The sequence below is a fragment of the Acomys minous genome (genome assembly GCF_964271855.1).
Source record: "Acomys minous genome assembly, chromosome: 5".
Taxonomy (NCBI): domain Eukaryota; kingdom Metazoa; phylum Chordata; class Mammalia; order Rodentia; family Muridae; genus Acomys; species Acomys minous.
In genome coordinates, this window is record NC_140494.1 from 5,662,065 (window position 1) to 5,687,179 (window position 25,115).

The window sequence follows — 25,115 nt, forward strand, 5'->3', positions numbered from 1 at the left end:
TTGATTTTCTGAGTCCAAAAAAAGAGTTATGTCACTGTAGAATTAAATAGATAGTCACACAGTTGTAATAACCCCAAAGATGAAAATACCACACATCAAATGTGCATGGAGTCTCTCCCCCGCCACTTCCTGCTTTTACTGCTGCCAGAAGAAACACTGAGCATTGCTATATTGCAACCTCAAAGCTACAGTGTTTTGTTTTTGTTTTTGTTTTTGTTTTCAAAGAGCATATTTGTGAAGAACACATTCTCAGATCTGAAGTCAATTGAGGTCTTTATTAGCGTTCACCACAAAGCTCCCAGCCAGCCCTCCCTATCCAGTTCTGATCCTGACTTTTATATCATTTAATGATCTGACCTTGGACAAATTATTTGGACTCTCTAAGCTTAGTTTTTCCATTTCCACTTCTAAGTAGAAATGGTAAGAAGTATCTCACAAAATCAAAGTGAGGCTCACACCTTGGGAGGCTGAGAGTCCCACACATGGCAAGCAGGTGTGCTGCTCTCATCCTTATTCAGTGCACGGAGACACTAAGAATAGTTGCCACCAGGCCTGGCTTGCTGTCCTGTCCTCTCAGTGGCTGGGAAGCAGAGACAGGAGGTTTCCAATTTCAAGGCCCACAGGGAATAAAGGGAGTTAGAGGCCAGTCTGGACAACTTAATGAGATCTTTTCCCAACCCTTTCTAAAAGTATGGAGAAAATAGAAGGCTGGAGATGGGGCTCTGTGGTAGGCTACTTGCCTAGGATGTACAAGGCCCTAGGTGCAGTCCCTGCTACCACAGACGAGCATTTTAAATCTTAAATTCACCCCCTTCTGTACTGAGACTATGTGATCCGGCAGCTTCTTACTGCCCTCAATCTCTCCACTGTAGACACTCAATCCATCTTTAGATGCGAGTTGGTCCATATTTTACCGAGGCTCCTTGTCCTATGATGAGGCCCACACTGTTGCCAACCCGGACTGAAGGGACATGGTGAGCCACGATGACCTTTGCCTATTCTGTCTAATCTTTCTCATAATAACCACAGTAAAGGAGAAAGGCAGCTGAGTTGCTAGACTCCCACCCCACAGCCCCACAGCCTCCTCCTCTGCTCACCCAGACCAAGACTGTCCTCCAGACTCCCTACAGCTATATCATCCTGACTTTGCATGGGCCCTCCTACTGACCACACTTGCTCCTCAGCTCGGGACGTGCTGCTGTACTATACTGGCTTTGTCTTTGTCTGCTTGGAAAGTACTTGCTGTACATCTAGGCACGTACACATCATCACCTGTGTCTCCCCCTGACATTCTTTGTCTTTAAAATGGTTTTTACATCCTCCCATAGTGTCAGCCTGTTCTCTCTCTGTGTGTCTCTGTGTCTCTGTCTCCCTGTCCCTCTGTCTGTCTCTGTCTCTCTCTGTCTCTCTGTCTCTCTCTGTCTCTCTCTCGTCTCTCTCTGTCTCTCTCTGTCTCTGTCTATGTCTCTCTCTCTCTCTCTCTCTCTCTCTCTCTCTCTCTCTCTCTCTCTCTCTCTCTCTCTCTCTCTCCCCGTGTGTGTGTGTGGGGAGGTGGGGGGTGTGTATGTGTGGGTGGGTGTGTGCCTACCATGGTGCACATGTACAGAACAAAGGAAAACTTTGTAGAGTTGAAACTTGTCTTTTCCTTCTACCTTTATGCTTGCTTCAGGCTCCTGGGCTACAAAGGACATTACAGCCTACATGTGACATCATGGTCTCTGTAGTTTTGGGTATGTTCCCTTCCTCCCTTCCTTTGCATCTTCCACCATAATAGTGGCAATGGTGACTAACAACCAGAATGGCAGTGAGAGCTACTGTAAATAATGAAATCATAAAAGTCTCCAATGCACGACAAATGTTGTGGAAATATTAGCTGTTTCTGTCACTCTAATTAGCGGGGTCAGTGGAAGACAGTGTGGTCAAGCTACTGACATGCCTGCCACCTTGTGATTATCCTCATGATTTGCTTGTGTCGCCAAATCCTTTCTCACTATTGCTGTAAATTATCCAATTGCATATGGCATGGTTGGTATGTGTGGGAGCTATGTTTATTATAGTCATTAAGGCGAATGCAGAAATGTTAAAATATATTCACTGTTGGCTTAGGAGATAGCTCAGTGGGTGTAGTAAGGAACTCAGTTTGGGTCCCTAGAACTTACGTAAAACTGAATATAGTACCAGGTTTCCATAACCCCAGTGTTCCTACCACAAGGTGAGAGCCAGAGAAAGGAGGATAGCTAAACGTTCAGGGGCCAACTAATCTGATATACACAGTGATGAGCAAGAGGCCTTGTCTCAAATAATGTAAACACTAGAACTGATGCAAATGTCTTTCTCTGACATCCATGCATCCATGCATCACAGTGCATGCGCGCACACACACACACACACACACACACACACACACACACAAACACATAAGTACACCATGGACATGCCATGCATACAAATGTTTAGGAAGCTTTCGAGCACAGTAATTTTTTTATTTATTTATTTTTATTTATTTATTTATTTTTTGGTCTGTGAACCCATGATTGGCGTCCCTGCAGCACAGTTGAAGTGGTCCTCCTAGACTACAGAGCTTGTTCTTCATGTCCAGTGTGACAGTTGCAGCTTCCCTGGGTCTGAATGCTTCTGACCCACTGACTTCATCTGTCATTAGTCCTCAGTCGGATTCCTGTAGCTGAATCAAACTGATAAAACAGGCCATAGGTCTAGCTTCTGGATTTTGTTACATACAAATTTTTGTATGAGGTGATGTCCTTCCCTAGAGTTTATCTAACTAGTTTGCATAAAATTCTAATATATTTTAAATTTAAATGGAATTAGTTACTTTTCTCTCTCCAGCCCCTCGCCCAGGTACCCTCCCTCCATCTTCTTGGGACAGCCAAGAAGTGAGACAGCCACGTTTGTTTTGTTTATTATCATTACTTTCAGTACACACATGCAATGTGTGTGTGTGTGTGTGTGTGTGTGTGTGTGTGTGTGTGTCCTGCTAAGTCTGTTTTTGTTTTTGTTTTTGTATACATAGTTTCAAGGCTGAGCATTTTACATTGGAAGACCAAAACACCTCATTCCCATAAAAGACTAATTTTCCTTCTCCCAGCAGTATTAATTGCCCATATTTTTTTGCCTATGGATGGGATGCCACAAATTTTTACCCCTTCCACATTAGCAAACCAATGTTGCCATTGTTCCAGTCCTCTTGGTGCAGCCATTTCTAGAAGAGAGTGTTGCACAGCATGCTTCCTGGTCCTCCGGCTCCAACAGTCTTTCTGCTCCCTCGTCCACAGTGTTCCATGAGCCAGAGACGCAGGAGCTGTAAAATAGAGGTATTCACTGGGGCTCTTCACAATTGGCTGATCTCTGTATTGTGTTTCACTGTGCTTTTCTGTGATGGTCTCCACTCGGGATAAAGAGAGGCTTCGTTCATGAGGGGTGGTAGTTACACCCATCTGTGGGATAAGGATAAGATCAGGAAAGTAGTGGATTCTTTCCTAAGGTCCATGACCTTGCTAGTTCGAGAAGCTGATTAGGTTTTCAGTGCCATGTATGACTTCTATCTTAGGGTTTCATTTCTGTAAAGAGACACCATGACCAAGGCAACTCTTATCAAGGAAAACATTTCATTGGGGCTGGCTTACAGTTCAGAGGTTTAGTCCATTATCATCATAGTGGGAAGCGGGGCATCGTGCAGGCAGCCATGGTGCTGGAAAAGGAGCTGAGAGCTCCATATCTTGATCCTCAGGTAGCATGAGGGGACTGCATGTCACACTGGGAATGGCTTGAGTATAGGATACCCCAAAGCCTGCCCTCACAGTGACACATTTTCTCCAACAAGACCACATCTACTCCAACAAGACTATACCTCCTAATAGGTTCACTCCTATGGGCCAAGCATTCAAACACATGAGTCTAAGGGGTCTGTTCCTATTCAAACCACTGCAACTTCCCTCCTGTTGAGTGGGTTTTAAGTCTGGTTAAACAAGTGTTGGTTACTGTGGACCTATGAATGCCACTCATCACATCCGTGCTGGTCATTGTCATGAATCTCAGATTTTGCAGCTGGGTAGGACTCTTTAGTTGTTTCTCCCCATTGATAGACTGCTTAGCATTTTGGAACCATGGAAGCTAGACAATGAGAAAAAGTCTTTCATGTCAGAACCACCGTGAATGATTTGAATCCTGTTTCCCACGTGTGTGGTGTGTTCAGCAATAGGGGCCCACCCTTGACTCCTGAGAGGCAATCGTTCAACAGATAACTGGTTCATGAAAATTTGGCATAGACATACAATGAAATGCTATTTGGCTATAAAGAAAATTGAAATCATGCAATTTCCAGGTAAGTAGACAGACCTAGAAAGAAAGTGATACTGAGTGAGGTAACCCACAAAGACAAATATCGCATGTTCTTTCTCACTCACGGACCCAGGCTCCAAATCCTCAGATGTGAGTGTACAACATGGAGTGTCAACAGAAGCCAGAATAGTATGAAGCAATCATAGCTAGGGAAGATAAGGACTTGCGAGTGGAAATGGCAGAATATAAGTGCTATGAAGTGGGAATCAGAAAAACTAGAGGTAGCTCCAACTGAGAAGGAGTCAGGGAGGTAAATTCAGAAGGAGAAAGAGGCATGAGGAACAAATAACACCAAGGTTGCTTGATAAAGCCACAAGGAATCCTATTATTTTAAATGAGCCTAAAATATTGTGAAATAGATAGAAGAAATTAAGCTACTTGGACTGACAGTAGTCCTCACAGTAATAGACTAAGAAATGTCTGAATATTAGGCAGAAGAAGCTTCCTTTTGAATGATGGGACAGCATACTCTGGGTGACTCTCAGAATAATTTAGATTATCAATGTAGTCCTTGGTTGCATAGAATTTTGAGAAATGAAAATTTTAAATCTCATTTAACTGGAAATTTTTTAAAAAAACTTTAGAGTAGATCTTTCTTCTCCTTTTCTCTTGATCAAGAAGTTACTGATATGTTCCTAACTAAAATGATACAGCTGCTTAACATGACATTAAACAAATGCAGATGAATATTATTAAAAAGACCATGCCAATCAATTCAATAAATTGGATGAACCAAAAAAAAGTTACTTCAGAGATACAAGTTTTTTGAAAGCATAAGTATAAGAAATGGGATAGGCTCTATAAAAGATGGCTCGGTAAGTTGAAGACTACTTCATGAAGGCACGTTGATGTCTGTGGGCATTGCTGCCACGGGCAATACCCATCGGATCGGCCTGTGCTACCACCTTTGACCATGATGATGTCCTGTCCCTGCAGCTGCTGAGGCAGGCCACGTCTGCGACTGTGATCCTACTAAAGCCATGGTCTGTGTCAATGTCTGTGGCCTGTGTTACCACCCAAGGCCAAGTAGATGTCTGTGATTTACGCTGCAGACTAAGGCCATGTTGATGTCTGAGGGCCATGCTGTCCCTGGAGGGCATGTTGATATGATGAGATGATGATATGACATGACATGACATGATATGATATGATATGACATGACTGGCCTGTACTTCTACCTGAGACCAGGTTGATGTCTGTAGTCAGGGCTGCCTTTGAGAGCCTTGTCTGCTCCATGGTCCTACGGCAACCAGGCTCTATGTCCATCGTCTGTGCTGTCACCACAATCCAAGCAAAAGTCCATGATCCCTGTGCCCAATGACTGTAGAGAGCAAGAAAGCTACTTTAACAGTGATATCAGTGACTGAAGATGCAGAAATAAGAAGACAGAAAGCTTCTGTGACAACTCCAACCTCCTCACTCCACCCCCAAAAAGTAACAACCTAAACAGGAAGCCATTGAAGAGAACCCTTAAAAAGTGAGATAAGGATGCTGAAGTGTAGCTCTCCACAACTGATGTCTTCTGGTTGGTGCTTCAGGAAAGAAAGGACTCAGTTCTATTTAAGGGGCAGCCCACTGAGAGTTTGACCATGCTCCAGTGAGTAGATAGAGAGCATAAATTGGACTTGGTGGTGTTGCTACCACAGTTAGTGTTTTGCTGGAAGGTCACATGGTTGTGTGGTAGACATGGAAGCACTGGGAAGTGAGTATGATCAGGATATATTATGTGAAATTCCCAAAGAACTAATAAAAATATTTTAAAAATATAAAAAATAAAAATAAAATAAGTAAAAAAACTCATGAAGAAGAGTCTAGGGCCAGACGAATTTTTATGAGAAATCATTTAAAAGCTACAATATCAATTTATAATTTAAAATTATTTCAAAAATCTGTGACTTGCTATAACAGAATATAACCAACTCATTTAATGAGTCTAGAATTCTCTCAGTGTAATGAACAGATAAACACAGAAGAAAGTGAAAAAGAAACAGGAAAACCAGAAATCAACAATCTACTTAACATTACTGGAAGGAAACACATTGATATTTCCAAAGGGTAATACAATTTTGTCTATCAAACAATGTGATTCACACTATTGACAGAATGAAAGAAAAGCATCACATGATCAGCTTAATAGATGCAAAAGGGGGCTATGACAGCATTTGATATTTATGATTAATATAACGAACATGCTAAGAATACTGTCCTCAATGTGATGAAGACTATCCAAGTAAATTCTACAGATGATATTTTATATGTTTTCTAGTATTGGATTCCCTTCTTATATGATCCAGCACAAATCAAAGGAAAATTCTTTTCCACCAAAGCTTGGTGTTCAATAGAGGTCTTAGCCTGTGCAAGTAGAGCAGCTACGAAGAAGTGAAGGGCAACCATACCTGAAATGACTTGCAACTGTGTTTTAATAAGACAGTGTAGCAGGCCATGCTTCCGTTCTAACAACTCTTACAAAGTGTCCTCAAACATACAGTTTTACAAGGTCACAGAGTAGAAGATTAATATCTGACAATTAAAAGAACTTACGTATACCAGTAACAAATAATTGAATTAAAATTCTCTCAGCGCTGCCAACAGTAAAACCTGGAATAACAAAAGTCTCAAAGATACCTTCACTAAAAATCATACAAGACTCATACACTGGCAACTACAGCATCGTGCTTGAGGAACCTGAAGACTGTTTAACTAGTGAAGGACTGCACTAGGCCGTTGACAGGGGCACTGAGGGCTCCATGGATGCCATCCCACCCACCAGAGCTTCAACCCAGCACAAAGCCAACCCCCAGCATGGGTTTTTGAAGAAATGTATAAACCTAACTCAAAATTCACAAAGAAACAAAATATCCATTGTTCTTTAAAAACAAACAAACAAAACTAAAAGTGGAGGATTTCCTCATCCTGCCTGACTGTTAGGCTTATTATAAAGCTATAATTGAGACTGTTGGCTGATAAAGTGAAGACAGAAATTTCATTAATAAAACAATATAGAATAATTGAGAGTAGACACATGAATGTAGCCAACTGATCTTTGAAGGAAAGACTAAAGTTATTCAATGAGGCAAACTCATCTTTTCAACAAAACTTGTACTCAAACAAATGGAGAGTCAAAGCAAATTAAATATGGTTTCTTTCCCATTGTGTTTTACACAAATAATTCATAAACCTAAGTAACCAATCTAAAATTTTAAATGTTAATAGCACAGATAGGAGCCAGTCTGTGACAAGTCAGTCTAATTGACTCATAAGAAAGGATTTTGTGGGTAGGATGTAACAAAAGAAATCATAAAATGGAAACATTGTTAAATTGAACATTTTCAAAAGATAAAGCCTATATGATATTAAGAAAGTGAGAGCACAGTCACAGATTTGGAGAAATATTTACAACAAAAAATATGACCAGGAAATTATTCCTGACAAAACCAAAGAAAGAGAATTACTATCTGCACTGTTAGTCATGAGGCAGATGCAAACCAAAAACAGAGCGGGACTCCTCTGCTCACACATTAGTGCAGCTAATGTTAACAGCAGAAAGAAAGAAGGAAAGAAAGAAAGAAAGAAAGATAAATAGACAGGGAGGAAGAGGAGTAAGGAAGAGGAAAAGAAAAGGAAACAGGAAGAGAGGAGGGAAGGAAGGGGAAGATGACGGTATGGCAGAAGTACAAGTGAGAACAGGGAACATCATACCAAGCCACTTCAGAAAGTTTGGCAGATTCTAAAAAAGCAAAACACTGTGTTAAACCTCTACTTACTGACATGCAAAAATCTTCAAGCTGGGAACAGCTCACATAGCCATCAGCTCATGAATGCCTGAACAATCTGTAACAGCTGCATGTTGGAGTGGTACTAAGTAAAATGGGAAAAGTAACAAACCATTAACAATACATAACTGGGGACATCCCAATCCGTGTTGCTAAGTGAAGGAAGTGAGATACATAGGACCATACAAGAGGAATGATTTATCTATGTAAAAGTCTAGCTCTGGCTGCACTCATTTAAAGCTAGAGAAAGCAGAGAGGTGGCTGTGTGTCACTAGCAAGGTAGAAGATGCACAGCAGAGAGAGCCACAGGGCAGCAGAAGAAATGATGGAAGGTCTACATAGTGACTGAAACATACACCCAACACCAGTGGATTTCGCCACCCTTGGCTCACACCCAAATATAGTTATTTTTAAATGTTCAAGACAGGACTGAGAACTCTTGGGAACTGGTAATTCTCAGTCTCATAGCAGGTCCACAGGTACTTTGATATATGTTAAATCTCTGATTCTCATCACACAAATAAGAGGCAGGACTTATTGTTTTCATGCTCCAGAGAACGGAGCTGTGGCTCAGTGAAGTCACAGTCTTTTCAAGGTCACTGAGACAGGACACAACGGAATGGAGAATTAACAATTTGCTTGATTCAAATTTCAGAATTCCCAGAAGAGAGCAGGAATGAAGTTCGAAAAAGCCCAGATTGGATTAAGTACTTAAGAGATAAACCTACTAGGTTAATGCTACCACCTGGTTTCTACAAGAGCAATTTTATGTGTGTGTGTGTGTGTGTGTGTGTGTGTGTGTGTGTGTGTGTGTGTGTCTGTCTGGCTGGCTGGCTGGCTGGCTGGCTGGCTGGCTGTGTGTGCATGTATACATGTATTATATGTATTCACTCACTTGAGACAGGGTATCACATAACCCAGGTTAGCCTTGTTTTCTGATTCTCCTTCCTGCATTTCAACAATTCTGTTAGACATACCTAAATGACTGTCCGAGTCCTGTTGTTGGACTCAGGGATGCCTCTCTTTTCCTTTATCTTTTTTTCATAGATATGGAGATAGGAGCTGAAAAGAAAGAAGCAGGAATATAGAAATATATGGGGATGACAGGACAAAAAGTACACTATTGAATCTACTCCTAAACTTAAGGCCTTAATTGTTATTCACAAGGTTATTTTTAATTCATTAGTATAGAATTTTGTATATTGAAGCAAAATAAGTTTAGTTTTGATACATTGGTATAGAATTCAAATTTAAGATCATTCTTCACACACACACACACACACACACACACACACACACACACACACACACTAATATGAGGTATTGTACCCATACAATTCAATTATCCTACAAAGTTTACTTCCAATACCTTGAAAGTGCTAATGCAGTCTGTTATACAAGTAAGTTAGACAAGTTAATTGTTCAAATCATGGTCATGCCAATTACTAGTCTATTTCTATCTAGGTTTAACAGCTAGATATGATTCTATAGATGAGGTCTTCAAAAACCTCTGGAATCAACAGGATATGGCATTTAATGATGTTTGTATTATTTTAAAGATTCATTGACAATAAGACAGGTTAACTCCAGGCAACATCCAGCCTACCTCAAAGAGGATGATGAGCATCAGTGAACTTCCTTATGGAGATGGCTTCAAATATGGCAAATCAGCCATGGGGCAAAACGTCCCGTTTCTGCCACAGACAGAGTCCTGCCTAAAGATGGGCAAGCTTGGATGCAGGCAGAGTGGACGGCCAAACTCTGGCAAGACAGAGTCTTCAAAAGTTCCTGTCTCACAAATATAAATGCCAGATATACTGGATCATAAAGTTGAAGATGATGCTCCAATGTTGTAGACGGGTTTTGGTGACTGTTCAGGCTGCAAACTGCCTCTGTTATTTTTTTTTTCTACTTCTTTGGAAGCTGCTAACCTGCACTCCTGATTACTCAGGTAATTAATTTTATTTCTTCTCAAGTCTCTGATGGGGTTGAAGACCAAATAGCTTAGTTTTACAATTAAGGTTAGTTGTCTGGGAGTTAATATGTTTTTAGGTCTAGATAGATGTTTTCAGTTGATAGAGATGAGATATGATAGATACTGATAGACATTCAGAATTTTAGACTCACCAAGATAGGAAAGATGTTTTCTTCAATGTTGCCAAATACAAATAGGTAAAACACTATGAATGTAACATTTAGTATAATTCCTGATTTTTGTGGTTCTTGTTGCTATAGGTAGTTTATATGTGTAGTAATATGTAATAAACATACTATACATATGTTTATATGTGTAGTAATATAAGTGTGTATATATAAAAATCTTTTTTAGAAAGTCTTGGCTGCGAGTGATGGCACATACCATTAGTACCAACACTGGGGAGGCAGAGGCAGGTGGATCTCTATGAGTTTAAAGCTAGCCTGGTCTATAAAGTGAGTCCAGGACAGCCAGGGCTGTTACACAGAGAAATCTTGTCTGGAAAAACAAAGAAAGAAAGAAAGAAAGAAAGAAAGAAAGAAAGAAAGAAAGAAAGAAAGAAAGAAAATCTTTTGTACTTTGTCTGCATCTCTACTTTTTCTTTACCCTGTGACCTCTGTCTTTCTTTTAAAAGTTTCACTTTTTGAATTTAGTTTGTTTTGAGTTCCATGTCTAGGATGTGAGCCCGGCCTCCTCACCTGTAAGGTGAGTCTTCTCCCACCCCGTCATCCTTCCAGGAACTGCCATTGCACACGAGACATCAGCCTTCCCCATATATCCTCACCACTATCCCATACCAGATCAAATCCCTAACACAACTCCCTAATATATAAGCAGCTCCTGTGCGAATGCTCACTTGCTTTTTCTTTCCCATTGCTTCTGCTCCTTTGCTCAAAAACCCACTGTACCATCCCAGGTAAGATCCTACATCCCTCACATCTCTTTCTCTTTTGTGGTTTTCCTTTTTCCGGTAACTTTTAGCAAATCCCACACAGAGCAGTGCAAACTGGACAGATTGCTACAGATATTTCCAGGCCACCCCTACCCATCGATTGCCTAAAAGCCTGGCAGGTGTGCACACTGCATGATTTAAAGGCGTAAAATGGAACAAGTGGTCCTGCAGGAAGAGGAGAGCTACAGGGGAGATCCCGGCTGAGGTCTGGGGTCAAGCTGATAATGAGGCTACTTTCCCCTGAAACACATAATTGGCTCAAGTAACAGGGTATCAGATGTCAGGCAACACATGATTGCTAGGGTGCATTTCAGTTAAGATTTGGGACTCTGATTGGGGGTTGCTGAGCCTCCTGCCATAGTGATGGGGAGGCTCCTTTCTTGCCTCCAGCAGTCCCTTAGGTCACAGCTGACCCCCTCTGCGTAGCAGCTGTGGTGTCCCTCCCTACAAAGCCCTAAGGACAGGGAGTCTGTCCTATTCCCATTAAAGGGAAGAGTGTTGTTTGCAACCAGGTGGAAATAAATTTCAGCCTTTCTGCTGACCGGGTTGCAGCACATGATTGTTTTCTTTTCTTTTCTTTTTTTCTTTCTCCTTTTTTCTTTTTAGCTTGTGTTTCCTCTTCTGTAGGCGAAGAATAAAAGGTACACCCTGAAAACCATAGGGGGACTTCATGAAGTGATACCTGAGCAATGAATGGCAAAGTGCATTCCTCAGCCATAGGTGGGTGGCTGTCCCCAGGCTCACCTTTTCCTGCCCTCAGAAAGCATAGCCGTTCCTCACTTCCAGCATCGCTGTCTCAAACTTCTTGTTTTACTTACTTATTTTCTCTTTCCGTATGTGTTCATGTTTGTGCAGATACGCACATGGGAGGGTACTCTTGAGCATGCTTGCATTTGTGTGTTGTGGTGGGGTGGGGGGGACAGAGTCAACCTCGAGTCTAATCTTCAAGGCTTTATCCACTTTGATTTTTTTTAGCGTGCTTGATTTAATTTTCTTTGCTGTTGGTGTTATTTTATATGAGGCACAATCTCTCTCTGGCATGAGACTCACCAGTTGTGCTAGGCTGACTATTTAGCAAGCCCCAAGGACCCTCATGTGCCGGCCACCCTTGTCCTGGGATTATGAGAATGTACTAGCACTTTTTGTTTCTTCACATGGTCTCTGGAGTCCAAAATCGAGTACTCTTGCTTGTTAGGTACTCTGCCAACTAACCCATCTCCTGAGTCCTTATTTTAGTTTTCCCAGTGGTTGAAATGTCTAAATCTAATGAAAAACCAAAAGTTTGGGGTAATGAAAACCTATTCATTTAAATTCATCAGCACATAATTTTTCCTAATTGTTTTTTCTTTGTACAGAAAACACTGACTTTTTACTTCATTTTCTGTTAAGATTATTGGTTCTAAGATACATCTCCTGATAAGACTAGTGTTCCCTTACCTAAAACTAGATCTGTCCCACATGCACATAATTTAGGGTCATAGCCACTTCCCCAGGTCGCTCCAGCAATGGCCTTGACAGCCATTTTTCCCTTCATGCAGTGTCCCATCAAAGATTGCACACTACATTTGTTTCCTCATTTTTGACTCCTACTCGTTTTCTGACCTACATAGTGGCACTATTTTTGAACAATCAATCATGTTACTTTATAGAGTGCCTCAAAGTTGGAATACTAGTTTTCCCATGGTTAGATAGGTTATCATTGCTAGTTATCTCAAGTCGCCTGCCCGGAAGCTGGAAACCAGGGTGTGCCCTAGTGCAATATTTCATTTCAGATAGCTAATGGGTAAGGCGGTGGCTATGATTTGTCCACCTCTCTGTTTGCTCTGTAATTAACAAGGAAGGTGTTGGTAGTTAGTATCTGTCACGTTGTTTTATGATAACCTGTTCACGTGCAGTTTTAGACCCAGTGATCATTTTTGCATGAATTGCATGCATGGTAAAAAATTCTTCCCCAAGTTTCTTGATTCTTCTTTCACAAAGTATTTCTCATTGACCACTGTGCTCTGCCTCTCATGTTTTTCCCTGTTTTTTTGAGACAGGGTTTCTCTGCGTAGCCTTGGCTGTCCTGGACTTTCTTTGTGTACTAGGCTGGCCTCGAACTCACAGAGATCTGCCTGCCTCTGCCTTCCGAGTGCTGGGAATACCGGCCTGCGCTATTGTGCCTGGCTTCTGGCCTATCTCTCATTCTTAAGCTTTTCTTTCTCTATGGTGAGTTCGGTTCTGATATGCTCGGCTGCCTCATATCCACTTCTGTGCACAGCTAACTTCTGTGCACAGCTAACGTGTGTACGCATTCACAGTGCCTTTCTGCCATTACAGTGGCTGAGTCTTTGTTTTCCTGAACCTCTTTCTGCCTCCATTCACATATCTCTCATTCTATTTCGTCTTAAATACTGTTTTTGGCCAACTCCAAAGTTTCATAAGAGGAGAACATAAGCCATATTGAATTTGATTTTCCATCTCCTGTTATTTTCAGTTTAGGTTTTCCTATAATGCAAAGGGATTGCTGTTTTTATGGGCTAAATTCAATACACATACAGAGAGAGACAGAGATGAGAGAGAGAGACAGAGAGACAGAGAGACAGAGAGACAGAGAGACAGAGAGAGACAGAGACAGAGACAGAGACAGAGACAGAGACGGAGAAACAGAGAGAGAGCTTCTAATCTGTACTAGGAAAAATTGACTTATTTTCTCTTTAAATTCTTCCTGTTTGAAGCCTCTTCAGCATTTATTATTTTTGTCCAGTTTTCCCCCTAAAGCTTCCTTGTCATCATGAATAGGAAACTGCTGCACACCAGTGCTTCCTTCTCCACTTTATCAGGCACACCATCTTAAAACAGAAGCAGTACCTTTCTACCACCTTGAGAATATAGCTGTTAATCCGCCCAGGAATACCATGGCCTTCAGGAAGGTCCTGTCTATCTTTCTGATCACAAGCTGTGAATATTGGACCAATACCTTCCTTTTGATGGAGTTTTTTTTGTTTGTTGTTGTTTTTTTTTTTACTCAGTAGTGTAGTCTCATTTTGCTGTGTTGTTTTTCAACTTCAATTTGTGTAAAAAAAAATGTGTATTATTTCAAGTCAGTCATATTCCTTGTTACTGGTTTTTGCTGGTTTTTGCTGAGACAAAAGTTGCTAGCCTAGACTTACTTACTGGGTGGGAAGAAACTGTGTGTATCTAAAGCATAGTTAAAAGAGTATGAGCCTGCAAAGAAGTCTTCTGGGCTTCTGAAAGCATCTGGAAAGGAAACGCTGCCTCCTGAGGACTCTGGTGTGAGGAACAGTCATCCAGATGAAGGACGGGGAGTGACATCACAGCTGAGAAGAGCTGGCATGCCGAGTCAGAGAGTGGGCTTCAGCGGTGGGCTACCACGAGAGTCAGGGGAGGGTCGTCAGAGATGACGCTGGAGCAGGAACTACACGTGAGGTGTGCCAGGCAAGTCTAACTCGGTAACCAGTGGCAGTGATTAGTCTACATGGCCAAGCTGCATGAATTTAGAGGGAGGCACACTTCTGGGCATGTCTATAAGAGAGTTTTATAGACAAGGGAGGTTTCTCTCAATAGGGAAGATCCACCTTGAGTGGCCTCCTCTTATGGGCTGGGCTCCTTGGGCTGAAGAGAAAGAAGAAAGTGAGTGGATCTCTGGCATTCATGGCTCTCTGCTCCCTGACTACAGACACCGTGCAACTGCCAGTCACATCCAGTACCCTGCTCTCCCTGCCACCGTGGACGGCAAGAGCTCAAACAAACCCTTCCTCCTTGAGTTGTTCTGGCCAGATGTTTTATTACAATAATAAGCAAAGTAACAAATCATAGGAACATGGTCCAAATGAGAGTAAGAAAGGAGGCAAAAAAAAAATCTCTGCATCAGTGATGATGATAAGCAGAGACACTCTCCACTATAGTAATGGTGTTCTGTGGAGAGGGTAAGTATCTGGATTTGCAGTAGCTATGTGGGAGTAGGGAGCCGTGTATAAGTTCTGTTCTTTTGCTGTGGTAAAGATCCTTAACCAAGGTGACTGATACAAGAAATGGTCTCTTTGGGCTCACAGTGTCAGAGGATTAGAGCCTATGATGCTTGGGTGTAGGCGTCAGGAGTGGTGGGAGGGACAGCAAGGTTAGAGCCCACATCTTGAGCCTCCAGTAGGAAGCATAGAGCAAAGTGGGAATCAATAAGATGTGTCTTTTAAACCCTCTAAACCCATCCCCAAGGGTGCACCTTCTTCAGCCAGGCCACTCCTCTTTAGCCTTTCCAAAATGGGCTACCGACTGGGACTAAGGATTCAAATGCCCAGGACTGTGGGGGAAGATCTCATTCAAGCACCACGGGATCCAGCCAGGACACCAGCTCCAAATATGCAGTTTCTCTCTGGTTGACCCTGGCTTCCAAGGACAGATTCAAACTTAAAGTTCTCGAAACATCCTAAGAACAAGTTACACAAAGTGAAAGCAATATAGCCCCTATACAGCCCTCATCCATGCAGGCCACATTCATGTTTGCTAATGTGTTTGTTCTGTGGGTCTTTTGGGCCAGGTTTTCATAAAATTAACCGGACAGGAATGAAAGAGGATTTCTTCCCATCCCATCCCCCACGGTCTATAAGCGGTCAGATTACATGGACAGTTGCTGGGAAATGTTTCCTACTTTCTATTGCACCTTCACTTCCATCCTTAGTACTTTTTTAAAAAAACATACTTTATGTTCTTGCTCCAGAATTCAAGTCTTTTTTATGTGCTGAGGAGATAGCTCAATGGCTAAAGCACTTGCCGTGAAAGCAGGAGGACATATGTTCAGGTCCCAGGTACCCAAGCAAAGCCTGACTTAGCAGCTTGGGTGTGTAATCCGCTGCCCAAGCCATGGCAATGAGATGGGAAGCAGACACAGGGGGGTGTCTAGAAGCCAAGGAGCCCATGGCGCGCAATAGCGAACAACAAAAGCGCCTGTCCCAAACACAGCAAAAAGCAACACCTGAGGTGCTCATCTGACTCCACTCACGTGCCATGGCATGCAAACACCTGCGCAGACATGCACACACACATGAACCCAGACACGTAGCCACATGGAGGCAGGGAATGGGAGAGACGGAGGCAAGGAGAGAGAACGGTAGAGAATGTAAAATAAAATGTGTTTATCTCACCTCTTAACTATTTAACTTACCTACTAAAAAATACATTCTCTTTATTTTGTAGTTGTTCATCTACATGCATGAGTTGGACGCCAACCATAGCCCTCAGCCTGCATCCTTCGGGCTATCTACCGCATGCTTTATAATTCTGCATCTCATGTTCTTCCTCCGCATTTTCATCACCACCACTACCGTGACCACCCTACACTAACACTTTAAGCATATCTCTAGGTATGAAAACCATCCAGAATTCCCCATAGCAGAGAATACGATCTAAGATTTCACTGTGTATGAAAGCTCTTGAGCTCCATCCAGTCCACCCAGCTGCTATAACAAAATACCTTAGACTGCATGACCTATAAACAAAAGAAATTTATTTCTACCAGTTCTGGAAAGTAACCTAGGATATCTGCTGAGGTGCTGTTTTATGGTTTCCAGGTAGAGTTGTCTTCTTGAGCCCTCATATGGCAGAGGAAGCAAACTCTGTGCTCTCTTACAGGGATGCTATTTCCACTGGTGGGGCTCTGTTCTTATGACTCAGTCACCGTCCAATGTCCCAGTGCGGATCACAGTCCTGAGAGACTCAATCCCAAGTTACTTTCTATATTCAATTTTAAAAAGCAAACTCCTTGAAGGTAAAATACCTCTCAACTCTAGAATTCTGAAAGTCGTAAGCTGTCTCCCAAATTCCCAGAAGATCAAAACCCTGAACAATAAACTTTCAAAAGCCCAAATCTTCAGAACCACAGTTCCCACTAGGAAGAAGAAAAAAAAGCTACAGAGGAGTAAAAAGCTGATTTCCAAGAAATGGATAATTGTGGGGTTCCAGAACAAATCAATTTCAGTATGTGGGGGTCAACCCTGGGGTGCAGACAGATTCATGGTTGCAAGAACCGGATTTATCAGGGATTTGCTGACTGAAGTGCAGCCCTGGAAGGCAGCAAGACCAATTGATCCCTGGTTTCGCACCAGAAAAATAAAATGGACTTTTACAGTGATCAGGAGGAACGGCACTGCTTCTGGGTGGTAGCAAGCGGCCATCGGAGACCTCAGGACATCTCCAGGCCTAGTGGTACCAGGTGGTGCTAAGATCTAGCTATAAATCTCTGCATGTCACTCTAATGGCTTACTTATAGCCTCTGCAGGAACCCGGCAGGAACGCTGACCTGTGGGACTCAAGATCACTCATAGCAGTTCCAATCCAAGGTGCAGTCCTATCAAGCAGAATCCACACACATTTCTGCTTGTCTCCAAGGTGGCTAACTTGTGTTCATTGCAATGAAAACCTAGACGCCTACCAAGGCGTGGTTAAATCACCATTTATTAAAAACTTAGCTGCCTTTACAGAAGAAAATAGATTTTGATTAAATTCTTGGGTCATAATAACAATTTGCGAGACTTTAAGTGTGAGCCAGGCTTTTAGATGTGAACATCAAGATATGACCATATATTATTTTCATCCATCCCAATGCATTTAATGGAAATTATGGTTATCATAATTGGCCACTCAATAGGGCAATTGTGAGAACTTCAGTTTTTAAATTGATGGCATTTCTCCCAGTTGATGAAATTTCAGGAGATTTTAATGACATAAAACCTGATTTGCTTCAAGAACTCAATGGAATTACTGAGTTATCTTGAAACCATTATGCGTCCTTTGAGATAAGCCTTTTTTATAACAGTGTATTGTTCAGTTATTTTATCATTTCTACCAAATTTGTATTCTGTCCATCTTGCATGTGGGCCTGGCTTTCTACACACCCAAAACCAACACAGAAGTGTGTCACAAAAAGTGGAAAATTTTCATAGCAAATATTTCTGTTGGAATATACCAAATCAGGAGTAAATTTAAGATGAGTGCCATATAAACATGAATCTAGTAGGTTCACTCCTTAAAAAAAAGAATAACAATCAAATAGCTATTGTCTGTGCAGTTGCCCATAACTACCAATATAAAACATTATCTCATATATGAAAAATATAAAGAGCCTTTATACCCTCTTCAAAAATAACATTATTTATTTAATAGTGGATTGATGTGGCAGTGGGTGCACATGTGCCACAACATCTGTGCACAGGACAGAGGATAAATTTCAGAACTCTTTTTTCACTGTGCGTATTCTGGATGTTGAAGCCAGGTTGTCAGGTTTGGTGGCAAATACCTTAACTAATTGGGCTATCTTGGAGGCTCTATGCTATCTTTTATAAGTTTGTTGTTATTGTTGTTGTTGTTCCGCTGTTAAATGCTGCCATCATTGATTTTCATAATTTTCTGTGCTATATAGTTTATCTGCTTCATTCCCTGTGTTAGAGGCTTAAGCTATATAAATGCTTTTAGATCATGAATGAGCTGATTCGCTTATTCAAGCTTTGCATATTTAATGCCATAAAAGGGCATTAGTACAACTGTTGGTGTGTGTAAACATTCTGCATGTACCTTTCTCAACAACTAAAGAGATTATGTCTCTAGTGTGTATGTGTGTGCAAAACTACAGGTGTATGAAAAAATGCAATTTCTCAAAGCCTTGACTCCAGGCACAGCATGCATGTGGTATGGACCTATCGTGATCATTGATGGATTTCCCCAGGACCTTTCCTGACACAGATTTCAAATAATTAAGCTTGATACTTAGGTGGGCACATCACATATGAGCAGTAGCTCACACAGGGTACATACCTGGAGTTCAAATACTTTATTTCAAAAGGTAAGTTTCTCAGAATCAGGGACACAATAGATTGGCCATATGTCAAATTCTTTTTTTTTTTTTTAGTGAGTTTATAAATAAGTGGAGTATTGTGTAAAATTATGTCTGGGAAACATATATAAAAATCTGCTCATCCCAAATAGGGAACTAACAAAACAACAAAATAAAGATACCACCAATGTCCAATATGATGAACCAAAGAGTTATACTGGGGTTGTTTACAGGAATGTGGGTGAGGGGCTACCTACAGGAGCACACACAACTCAGACAGCCGTGCCAACAGGAGCCCACCCTAGCATCGGCGACAGCTCAGGAAAGATGAAAAGCAAGGGCTCGCCGCACCACTTGAAGAAGTTCAACACTAGGATGTTATCCAAGCATCTCAGTTGGCCTGAATCTCTTCTAGGAAGCCCCACTCATCTGCTTTGAATTTTACCTCCTCTTGGCAACTAAACTGGTCTGAGCCTCTTCTAGCTCAGCCTGTGTGAGAAAGTCCGTCAGTAGTCCTTCCTGCTTATCCATGTCTGAGGAGGGAGGCCCGTAGTGTGGGTGACCGGTTTTTGAGGCTTCCTGGGCTTAAGGAGCTTCCCAGAGGATGGAAAGTTTCACTTCTTACAACACAAGAGTCTTAAGTCACTGCCCGGCAGGGTGGAACGGATCAATAGCTACACACTGTTGTTAATTTATGATTAGCCATACTGTAGTGGGAGAGAAGACACCAGCAAGACCAACATCTAAGAGACAGCATTTAGCAGAGGACTAAGAACCCTTCCCCATCTGGCTACAAGCACCAAGAGCATGTGGGAGAAAATCCCACAGCATAGAAATGTCAGAGAAGGTTAGTGGTATGCAAATGACTGTACGGACTCCTGGGGCTCCTGGCCCAGTGCTTTGGAGCATATGCTTTCCTCCAGCTCGCGAGCCCACTCCCATCCTCAGGGTGTCTCCTTTTTCTTAACAAGCTGTCTTTGTTTCTATTACTATCTGCATCTGTCCCCATGCACTTCCTCATTATGAGAAAAAGCCTGGAAACCTTAGCGGGTGTCTCATGGACTCAGAGCCATGCTTGTAACAATTACATGACCCATCGTATAAATTCTTCTTAATCATAGTGGGGAGACAATGTACAATATGAAAGATTTTACAATATCAACCCCATCTGTGCAGTTAGGACAAAATTAAAGATACACCGAAACTTTTGTCCCACAAAGTCTAGGCCATCTGACTTCTATGAAGAAGTGACATCTCCATCTTCCTCCTCCAGCCTGCACTGCCTGGGTAGCTATTGGAGATCAACAGAAGTACTATGAGTGCAGTGAATCAATCCTAGAAGCCACTGGGAACTTACCAATAAAGTTTAGAAATTGTCTGATAGCTCCCATGAATTAACCACACCTCCTAGGTGATAGCCACAGCTTTCACTTTGCTTGTCTAGAATTCCGCGTTTGTAAGTGTATCCCACTACCATCAATTGCACCTTTGTTATATCATAATCCAGCCATTTAAAAGCCATGATAATGCCAAGGATATGACTGTCTTACATCTTGTCTGCTTCCTGGCTTGATATTGTGTGAATATAAATTTCTCTCTCCTCTCTCTCCTCTCTGTCTCTCTGTCTCTGTCTCTGTCTCTGTCTCTGTCTCTGTCTCTGTCTCTGTCTCTGTCTCTCTCTCTCTCTCTCTCTCTCTCTCTGTTCTTTTCTTCTTTCTCTCTCTTTTTTATTTTTGTTTTTTGGCATGGTGTCAAATAACCCAGACTGGCCTCAGTGACCTTGAATTTCTGATTCTCCTGCCTCCGCCTTCCACATACCAAGATCACTATATATACAACTGTGTCTAAGTTTATGTGACTCTGGCCATTGAATTCAGGGCTTCATGTGTGCTAGGCAAACACTCCATCGACTGAGCTATATTGACAGTCCCTGGATAAAGTTTTCTATGAATAGTCCTTACGGCCCTAGATGCCTACAGAACAGCTTGACTATCTGTGCCAATCAAAATGGTAAAAGAGATAGAAAAAAGCTGCACAAAGCCACACTCATTTTTATATCTTTAATTGTAAAACCCATCACAAACCTTTTTCTATGGTAAATGCGACTGATTCTGAAGATTTTAGCATGAGCTGACTAAAGTGTTTATTGCTAATTCCTGGACCCTTGATGAAACCACAGGCCACTGACCCACACCCCCCCCTTCCCACAGAAATGCCATTAAGGATGGGAGAGGGGTTACAAGCTGCAGGCTTCTGCTAATTGCTGTCCTCTTGATTTTATTCCCTCTCCACTTTAAATCAGACTGACAACTAGCAGGAAAATCACAAGGTGGTTTCCATCTGCAACCTTGACAGAGAAAGGGTCTAAATGTGTGGAAAATTTTAGGAAAACTATAATTAGGGAGGCATAGCCTTGCAAAGAGAGGGAGAAGAAATAGAGTCTCGACAGTGGTAAAACTGTCAAGCACACATTGATTCTGTAGTGAAACAGGCTTTTGTGTTTTAAAGAGTTGGTCTGTAATTAAGAGATTGGGGTGTCAGCTAAGGCTGCTGTAGTTTCCAAGCACAATTCTCCTATTATCCAAACCATGGCGGCTGGTGTGGTGTGTATAAACAAAGTGCAAAGAAAGATAATCACATTAAGAGTAATAACAATGATAAAGGTAAAAGAAGGGACAGATCAAGGCACATAGTGCCTTCTTCCCACTTAACATTGTGCCTCTGTCCCTTTTCTTCCTCTTCGATATGTGTTGTCATTTGGAACTGAGTGCCATATCTCACAGTGGCATCTATAGTCAGCTGTCAGGCAGAAGTAGACGCACACACCTGGGCTAAGTTTTGTCTCATATGGATAGAAGAGTCATAGCAACAACAAAGCAGGTGATGCCCCCATTTGGAAAACGGACATGGGAGAATGAAAAGTGTACCTTGGAGCACAGAACACTGACAGCCAGAATAGGAAATCAAGAAGCCCTACGGGGTCTCACAGAAGGTGCGTGATGCTGACTTCCTCCTGCTGGACCTCTGGGCTGGCATGCCAAGACATATTGATCTCCTATACTCAGTCCCTGGTTGGCAGAAATGGTCTGCATATTAATATGAAGCTTGAGAGATGCTGCCCACAGACTGGACAGCAGGAGTTTGGTCCAGGAAGCCCTGAAAGAAAGCCTTAGTGTCTGGGCAAAATAAAGAACACTACACTGGGCCCAACACTAATGAGCAAGAATTTTGGGGGGCAAGTAACCGATAATTGCGTCCACTCAGCCCCACTAGAATGAAATGCTTCATAATGTATATATGGTTTAGTAACTACTGGTTAAACTGGATATTCCATTCTACTAGCAAAGGGAAAAATAACTTGCATTTTCTTTAGGGGTGAGCCAGATTGTTTTTTAAAATTGAAGTCTTGGTTAAATATTGAAATGCCCAAATAATAAAGGAAGAAGTGTTAAGTAGCCTCCTTTAATTTATAGAAGAGAGTTTTCATAGCATACATCCTAAAAAATTGGGTATCTATTCATTCACTTTTAAGTATTGATTTAATTGGTGGGGCTGGCAGCTGATTACATGGTCTAACAGAACTTCAACAATTCAAAATAACTCATTAATCCATGTACCAAATGTTTACCTTACAGACACAAATCACTCTACTGTAAACATTAACTGGCTTGTTTACAGTCTGAGTACTATGGATAAATATGCATTTGGGAGCAATGACTTTTTCCATAGAAACTTAAAGTATTCTTCACAGGAGATTGCCTGACAAGAAGGTCAGACTTAACCAGATTTTCTTCTGATAACCGTAGGCTTACGATTTCATATTTGTAAATTGGAAATAAAAGCAAGCTCCTTGAGGCAAGCTCATGTAAATGCAATCTAATCTATTGCTTAAAGCCATGCCATCCTCCAAGAAATGACTAATTAGGGATAATATCAAAGCAAGGCAATGATGCTTGGGCCACAAATTATTCTAGATAAAACTAAGAGAAAAGACCATGGGGTAAAGGTTAAAAGCATGGAGCCATGCGGCAGGCTAAGGCTGAAGAATTGTTGTGAGCTCCAGGCTAGCCTGGGTTGCAAGTGAATTCCAAACTATCAAAGGCGTGAACAGTACAGAATGGTAGATGTGCGGACAGAAATTGGAGCTCCAGAGGAGAGGTGAAGGCAAGAAAAAACAAGCCAGAGACACAAGTCACTGTGAGATGGCACAGGGACAAAACAAAGGGCTCTAGTGGCTTGTGGTTATGCCTGCATCCCTATGCATTGTAGATTGGGGATTGAATAGCAACATGGAGATACAAAGTGAAGGAGTGATTGTGAGGGGAACCAAAGATTAAAAAGTAGGTCAGGACCAAGGACAGAGGCTGGTGTGCGGGAGGGGACATGAAAACGGATACCTTGGGAGCAAAGCCTTACCACTCACAGCTGTAGCCCTCACAGGAGACTCTCTGTCAGGGCTCACTTCCGAGTCGTTTGTTGTGTCCAGTCATAGAGAAACCACTCATCCTAGCTGAGTTATGGCTTATTAGTTTGTGTCTCTGTGTGTCTGCTCAGTGGAGTAATGGGTAAGTCAGGGTGGGCCAGGGTAAGTCACTTGATTTACAAACAGGAGCACTCTGTTGCTGTGACAAATGCCAAGCCCAGAGCAACTTGGAGGAGGAGAGGGATTATTTGATCTTACTACTCCCAGGTCACATTCCATCACTGAAGGAAGTCAGGGTAAGAACTCAGAGCAGGAACCTTGAAACAGGATTGAAGCAGAGCCCGTGGAGGAACACTGCCTATTGGTAATTTCTCCATGGCTCTCTCAGTCTGGTCTCATATATAGGCAGGGCCCACCTGCCCAGGTTGGCACTCCTCCTCACACATTAGTCACTAATCAAGAATGTCCCCCACAGGCACACCATAGACAAGCCACAGGCCAACCTGAAGGAGGAAATTCGTCAGTTGAGATTCCATTTTCTCAAGTGACTCTGGTTTGTGTCATGAACAAAAACAAACACACACACCACAAAAGGTATACAAACATATGCATCCTCACTCACATATATAAAATTACCAGAAGATAAACATTTTAAAGGGAAATATCATCGTTCATAAAGCTTAATTTAACAAAAACACTTTCAAGAACATTTTGTTTAAAGGCACAGCATTAGAAATATCTATTAAAATATCTATTATGAATTTGAGTGTTTATTACAGTTGCTAGGGACTAGGCTAGAACACACCATAACTGGTGCCAGAAGTGGGGGCACGGACCTTTAATACCGGTACTCATGATGAAAAGACATAAGGGTATCTATGAGTTCAAGGCTAGCTGGGTCTACAAAGTGAAGTCCAGGCCAGCCAAGGATACACAGTAAGAGACTTTGCCTCAAAATCAACAAACAAACAAAAACCTATGAAATATTTTAAAACAACAACCGTAATTGTTATGAATTAGATCATAAATATGGTGCCTGTTCATTGGGCCAGAGTTTGCACTGTGCACACAAAGCTGACTGTGGCTGAAGTGTTATAGTGAGTAAAGTGAGCATGCACTTAGGAATTTGGGCTGGAGAGATGGCTCAGAGATTAAGAGCACTGCCTGCTTTTCCAAAGGTCCTGAGTTCAATTCCTGGCAACCGCATGGTGGCTCACAACCATCTATAATGTGCAGGTACACATGCAAGCAAAACACTGTATACATAATAAATAAATAAATCTTTTTTAAAAAATCTGTGTAGGTGTACTTTGTGAATGAATTGGAGGCAAACTTCCACAATGCAGGGACTGTATTATTAATTTTATCATATTTAGTCTCAACCTAACTTTGATGGTTAATCTCAACCGTCAACTTGATAAAATCTATCTTATAGGGCATACCTGTGAGGGATTACTGTGATTATGTTTATTAAGATGAGAAGACCCATCTATTGTAGGTGGCAACATTTCCTGGTCTAGGACTCTGAATGCCATAAAAATAAGAAAACAAGTTGAGCATGACATCACTGTGCTCTGCTTTGGACTGCCAACGGAATGTGAGAAGTTGCTTCAAAGCCTTCCTTGACCTCCCATGGTGATGGACTGTACCTACAACTATGAACCAGAATTAACCCTTTTTCCTTACATTATCAATTTGGGGGTATTTTGTCACAGCAATGAGAAAACTAAAACACTACCCAACATTAAGGAAGTCATTCACAAACTGTTCTGCAGCTCTCTTAGCTGCCCAGCATGGTGATTTGGGGA